Source organism: Delphinus delphis, chromosome 14, assembly GCF_949987515.2.
Source record: "Delphinus delphis chromosome 14, mDelDel1.2, whole genome shotgun sequence".
NCBI classification, from domain to species: Eukaryota; Metazoa; Chordata; class Mammalia; order Artiodactyla; family Delphinidae; genus Delphinus; species Delphinus delphis.
Window position 1 is genome coordinate 48,448,383 of NC_082696.1, and position 5,737 is coordinate 48,454,119.

Here is a 5,737-nt window from a genome sequence, read left to right on the forward strand (position 1 = left end):
AAAAACTGTGAATCACTGTATTGTATACCTGTAACTTATATAATATTGTAGATCAACTATACTTCAACTAAAAAACAAATCCAAAACAACCTAGTCTAGGTACTGCTGTGAGGGGGCTTTCCAGATGTAATTAAGATCCCAAATCAGTTGACTTTAAGATAGGGAGATATTCTCAGTGGGTCTGATCTAATCATATGGGCCCTTAAACGATGATAGACTTTCCCTGGTGAGAGAGTTTTGAAGCATGAGAGGAATTTGACATAAGGAAGTATTACAGACTGAACTGTGTCTCCCCAAAACGCCTTTGTTGAAACACTAACCTCGATGTGACTGTATTTGGAGACAGGGCCCATAAGAAAGTAATAAAGGTTAAGTGAGATCATAAGTCTGGGGCCTTAATGTGCTATAACTAGTGTCTTTATAAGAAGAAGAGACACCAGAGACCACCCCCTCTCTGCACACTCAAGAGAAAAGGCCATGTGAGGCCACAGCAAGAAAGCAGACATCTACAATCCACGAAGAGAGGCTCTCACCAGAAACCAATTCAGAAAGCACCTTGATCTTGGACTTGTGGACTTCAGACCTGTGAGAAAATAAACTTCCTCTGTTTAGGCAACCCAGTTTGTGGTGTTTTGTAGTGGCAGCCCTAGCAGACTACTACAGAAATATTCTCCACTTCATGTTTTGAAGACTGTGAGGGTCATGTGACGAGGAGTATGGAAAGTGGCCTCCAGCTGACAGCCATCAAGGAAACGGAGCTCCATCCTATAGCTGCAAGGAACTGAATTCTGACTCAGTCAATTGAGCTCAGAAGAGAAGCTCAGGATCCAGATGAGGACACCTAGACTTCAGCCTTATAAGAACTTGAGCAGGGAACCCCGCCATGCCATGCCCAGATGTTTGCCCTACAGAACAGGGAGTTAGCAAAGGAGTTTTGTTTTAAGTTGCATAAACAAACGAACAAATAATTTCACTGGTGAATTCTACTAACATTTAAGGAAGAAATAATACCAATTCTACACAATCTTTTCCAGAATAAAGAAGAGGAGGAAACACATCCCAACTCAATTTATTAGGGCAGCATTACCCTGATACCAAAACTCTCACCAGCAAAGCCAATTAACAATTCCTGGGAAATAAAAATAGAAGCTGGGCAATAAAATAAAGTCTAACCTGTCTCTTTCTTTTCCTTGGGCTTCTCTAGTTTCACTCGCTCACAGGGTGCCGCATGCAGAGGCCTTGCACCCAGCACATCAGACCAGGGTTCCTGCGAAATGCCTGCAGCCAACACCTCAGCTCCACGGGCCGTGTGCAGAGACGCTGCTCCAGCCCGGCACTGCGATCTAGAACGTGAGCAGCTGCGCAGGCTCCGTGAGAATTCTGCCCCCTCCCCAATTAAGGAGAACCCTATTAAGGAGCCCCACCCACAGCCTGTGAGGAGCGCGCGTGCTCTAGAGCGCAAGCTCGCGCCTCTCCTGTCTTTGACCAAAGAGTAAAGCTTTCCTTTGCTTCTGAACCAAACTCGGTCTCGTTCTATTGGCACAAAGGACACCGGGCAGAAGGACCCTTGTTGGAGACCAACTTGAGAGGGCTGGTAACAAAACTAGAAAAAGATATTACAAAAAATAAAACTACAGACTCAAATTCCTCATGAATATATATGCAAAAATCCTTAACAAAACATTAGCAAATCAAATCCAACAGGATATATAAAAGGATAATACATCACAACCTAGTGGGTTTTATGCTGGTAATCAAAATTATAAATAATAATTGTCTCTGGATCCTGGGATTATGGGTAGTTTGTTTTCCTCTAAATTTTCAATAATGAACATGGCTTAGTTCTTCAACAAGAATTTAAGGCGTCGCGCCCCGCCCAATGCTCCCTGAGCGCCGGGGGCGGGCCTGTGCGGCACGTGGCTGGAACCTGGGGGATATCCGCGCGGGCTTGAGCCATGGCTGAAAGTGGCCGGGCACCTCAGGCTCGGGCCCTCCTGCAGCAGTGCCTGCACGCCCGGCTGCAAGTACGTCCCGCCGAAGGGGACGCCGCGGCCCAGTGGGTGGAGGTCCAGAGAGGATTAGTGATCCACCTGTGCTTTTTCAAGGGAGCTGATAAAGAGCTTCTTCCCAAAATGGTTAATACACTGTTAAATGTGAAATTAAGTGAAACAGAAAATGGCAAGCATGTCTCTGTATTGGATCTACCTGGCAACATTCTTATCATCCCTCAAGCCACCCTTGGGGTGAGAGTAAAAGGAAGAAGCGTGCAGTATCACTCTAACTCTGGAAAAGAAGAGGGGTTAGAACTTTATTCCCAATTTGTGACTCTCTAAAAAAGAATTAGCTGCTAACAGCAAGTGTGCCGAAGCTGGGGTTGTGGTGGAACATGGTACTTACGGCAACAGGTGTTAAAGCTCGACACCAATGGGCCATACACACACCTAATCGAGTTTTGAAAAATTAAAAGTTTCTACAGTTGTAATTAGATTCTCTTCCCCTTCTGCTTCAGTACACTCATCTGCAGCATTTTTAGACAAGAAAATCCTGGGTCCCATCCATAACTCTGCAGCCTGCTACTTGGACGACCTCGCCACGTCACCTAAACACGGGATCTCAGTCACCTTCCATCCTGCTTTCCCCTAAACTCACACTCAAAATTTTGAAAAATGCCTTGTATTCGCTTATAGTCATTGATAAGAACACGGAAATGTTCTTAGAGAGCTGTATTTAAGCATTTTGCAAAATCAAGAAAAATATGTTTCTTATACCCTCAAATGTATGTAATATGTAGTGAAAATCACTATTTGTGTTACGGTTACAATTATAATTTTGTCAATTTTGTTTTAGTATTTCAGATTTCCATATTTTGAATGAAATATGCAATTTACTATTCCTTCTAATAACATCTATGAAAATGTAATACAAAAATGTTATTGTACATTTTAATATTATTTTCCAAGGACATCCAAGTGCTTTAAATTATTTTAAGAATCTTTAGTTGATAGAGCAATAAGGTATGGGGGACTAAAAGTTGTTTTTATTTAATATACTAATGGCTTAATACTAATGGCTTAATATTCTGTTTCTCAGTTTTTTACCAAAGCAATGTGTGTTGCACTTTCTGTCTTTGGTTTTTAAAAGTTACTGTTTCATTAAATTAACGTTCATAAATTTTTTTAGGAAGTTCCTTTCTTGTTGGTTTAGATTGCTATAAAAGGAATAAAAAGGGGAAAAAAAGAATTTAAATATTATTATTTTAAAGAAATACAAAGAATTTTCCTCCAGTATTTCCTGGAGTATATAGGAAGTGGAAGAAACACTGATTTGGGTGAAAGAGTCACAAAGTAAAAACATTTCTCACAGAGTAAAAGATGAAATGAAAGCATGAAACAAAAAAATAGTAAATGTTTACATATGTGATGCCCCCTCCCCTTTCCTACAAACAAGCAGGAGTCAAGCAGAGTTCTTAGTGAAAACCAGGGGCCTCAGCCCCCAAGCCCTTCCCTGCACGATGGGGGCTTTTGCATGTGAACATGAATCAGGCTTTGTAATTTGCATGGCACTTAGCTCCTCTTTGAAGGAAATGTGATGAAGAAGTCATCAAAGTGGCAGTTTTTTAAAATGGCATGTCATGTGCAGAAAAGAGAAATTCCTAAGTATTAATTCATTCCCTGTTCTTAGCTGGGAACTTGAACATTATTATAAGTAAACAGTTGCTCTAGCACCAGGTACTGAATGAGGTTATTGTGCATTTGGTCTCTGCTGATGGGAGACCAGAACTGGCCTACCTCTGAAAGCACTGGCAGAGATTTAAAATGTAATTTTATATTTCGTTTTGCAGTTTGCAGAAGGAAACAGTGGTTGATAAACAGAGCAATTTCTCTCCGTATCAATCTCCCACTTTCCCCGAAGCTCTGGTTCACAGCTCTGGTGACACAACTTCTTCTCCCTCAGTTTGGACCAGAGTGGCACATTTGGAGACTAAATCTTGAGACAGTTGAGGCAGACCCACTGAGCTGGTACCAGTGCTGCGACGGAGCAGGGTTCCACCCTTGGGCCTGCCTGGGTCTGAGATGCGTGGGATCCCTCTCTACTTGGGCCCCAAAAACCTCCCCACGTATTTGACAATGCCCCAAATTCCTTTAAAAAGAGCATTTACACTAGAGACAGAAGGTCCAAAATGCTAATAACTATAGGAAAGGACAACCATGGGCTGATATTCAAACTAAAATGCAAACGACTGATAGAGAGCTGTGTCAGAGAGCTGACTGCTGAGAGTTCAAGGTCCCTGAAAGGAGGAATGGAGGATTCTTCCCACAGGATTTTGCCCATGTTTGGAAGTCATCTCTCCACCAGACCTGAAAACTGCCTCTGTATTCTTGTCAAAGCACAGCTTTGGATCCTTGGGGTCTCTGAGCTAAATAACATAACCAAGAATTCTATGATGCAACATGGCTGACTTCACACAAATAATTACCAAATTGCAGCTCTCATTCAGGGCACACAACAGAGTGCCAGAAGCACCACACACACAGTGTATCTCGAATCAAAAGGAGAAGGTGCCAGGCCTGATTTATCAGGAGGAATAATTCTATGAAGGATGCTGCTACTGGGCTGCGAGCTTCCGACAAGTACAGCAGGAGGCTGGAGGTTGGCTGACTGGGAAGAGGACATGAGACAGAAATTGAGGGTGAGAGCAGTCCAGTTACAGGACAAGAATCAGAGGTGTGAGAGGCCCTGGGCTAGGGGAGAGTGTGCAGGGTGGCTGAGGGCAGCCTGGGACAGGTAGATGAGGATTGGCCTTAGAGGAGGCTGCAGAAGCCCACTGAGGGCAGGGCCTAGGGCCACCAGTGTGCATGAGTGTCAGCAGTTTCCCCTGAGGCTGATTGTGTCAGTGAGGCCCTGACTCCCTTGAGGCTGCCTCAGTGCTCTCCCTGCAAACCCAAAATACCACCCCTGCCCATCTCACCTCAGAATCTGCTCTGCTTGGGTTTGGCCAGGGCCAGGACATACATGAGGAACCTGAGAGGAAACCCCCTTAAGGCTTGAAGGTCAAGTCTTACGATTCCCACCTATGAGGCACAGCTCCAGGGTCACTGTTCACAGAGCCACGCCTTGTCTGCCCCTTTCCTCCACTTCCCATATCCCTGGTCTTGCACATGCTTCTGTTTGCTGGGCTCCGCAGGCTCTTGTTGCTTTACTTGGCATCTGAGTGTCACTGTCCAGGTGCCCACCTAAAATTTTATCAAAATGCAATGTGACGTAATGTGGTGGTTAAGCAGGTGGACTCTGGTGTCAGACTGCCATCCACTGTGCAATCATGGGCACTTAAGCACTTTCTGTCTTGGTTTCCCTATATGTAAAGGGGGATAATAACACAACCTGTTTACCTAAGGTTGTTACAAGAATTGAAAGAGCATTTGCTAATGCCTGGCATGGGTCACAAGAATTGGCTTTAGCTTATTTATTTAGTCATTCAACACATTTGTATGGAGCGCCCGCCAGCCACATGCTGTCTTAGGTGATGGAGATACAAGGTGAGTAAAAGGAAGCACTGTCCTTGCCCTCAGGAGGCTTCCAGTCTAAATGAGGGATGTCTAGACTCTAATCAAATATTACAATGTAATTATTGCAAATGCATTTTACATGTAATATAAAAGATGAAAATGTATTATAAATGTGAGTAACAGGAAACAGTGCTGCCGAGAGGAGGTGTGTAGTACTAAGAGAGTATGAT

General features: G+C 43.7%; 1 pseudogene; it reads left to right on the forward strand.

Annotated features, from left to right (window-relative positions):
• Nucleotides 1-1,955: 1,955 nt before the first annotated feature.
• On the forward strand, nucleotides 1,956-2,456 carry LOC132437314 (D-aminoacyl-tRNA deacylase 2 pseudogene; annotated as a pseudogene).
• The last annotated feature ends 3,281 nt before the right edge of the window (nucleotides 2,457-5,737 follow it).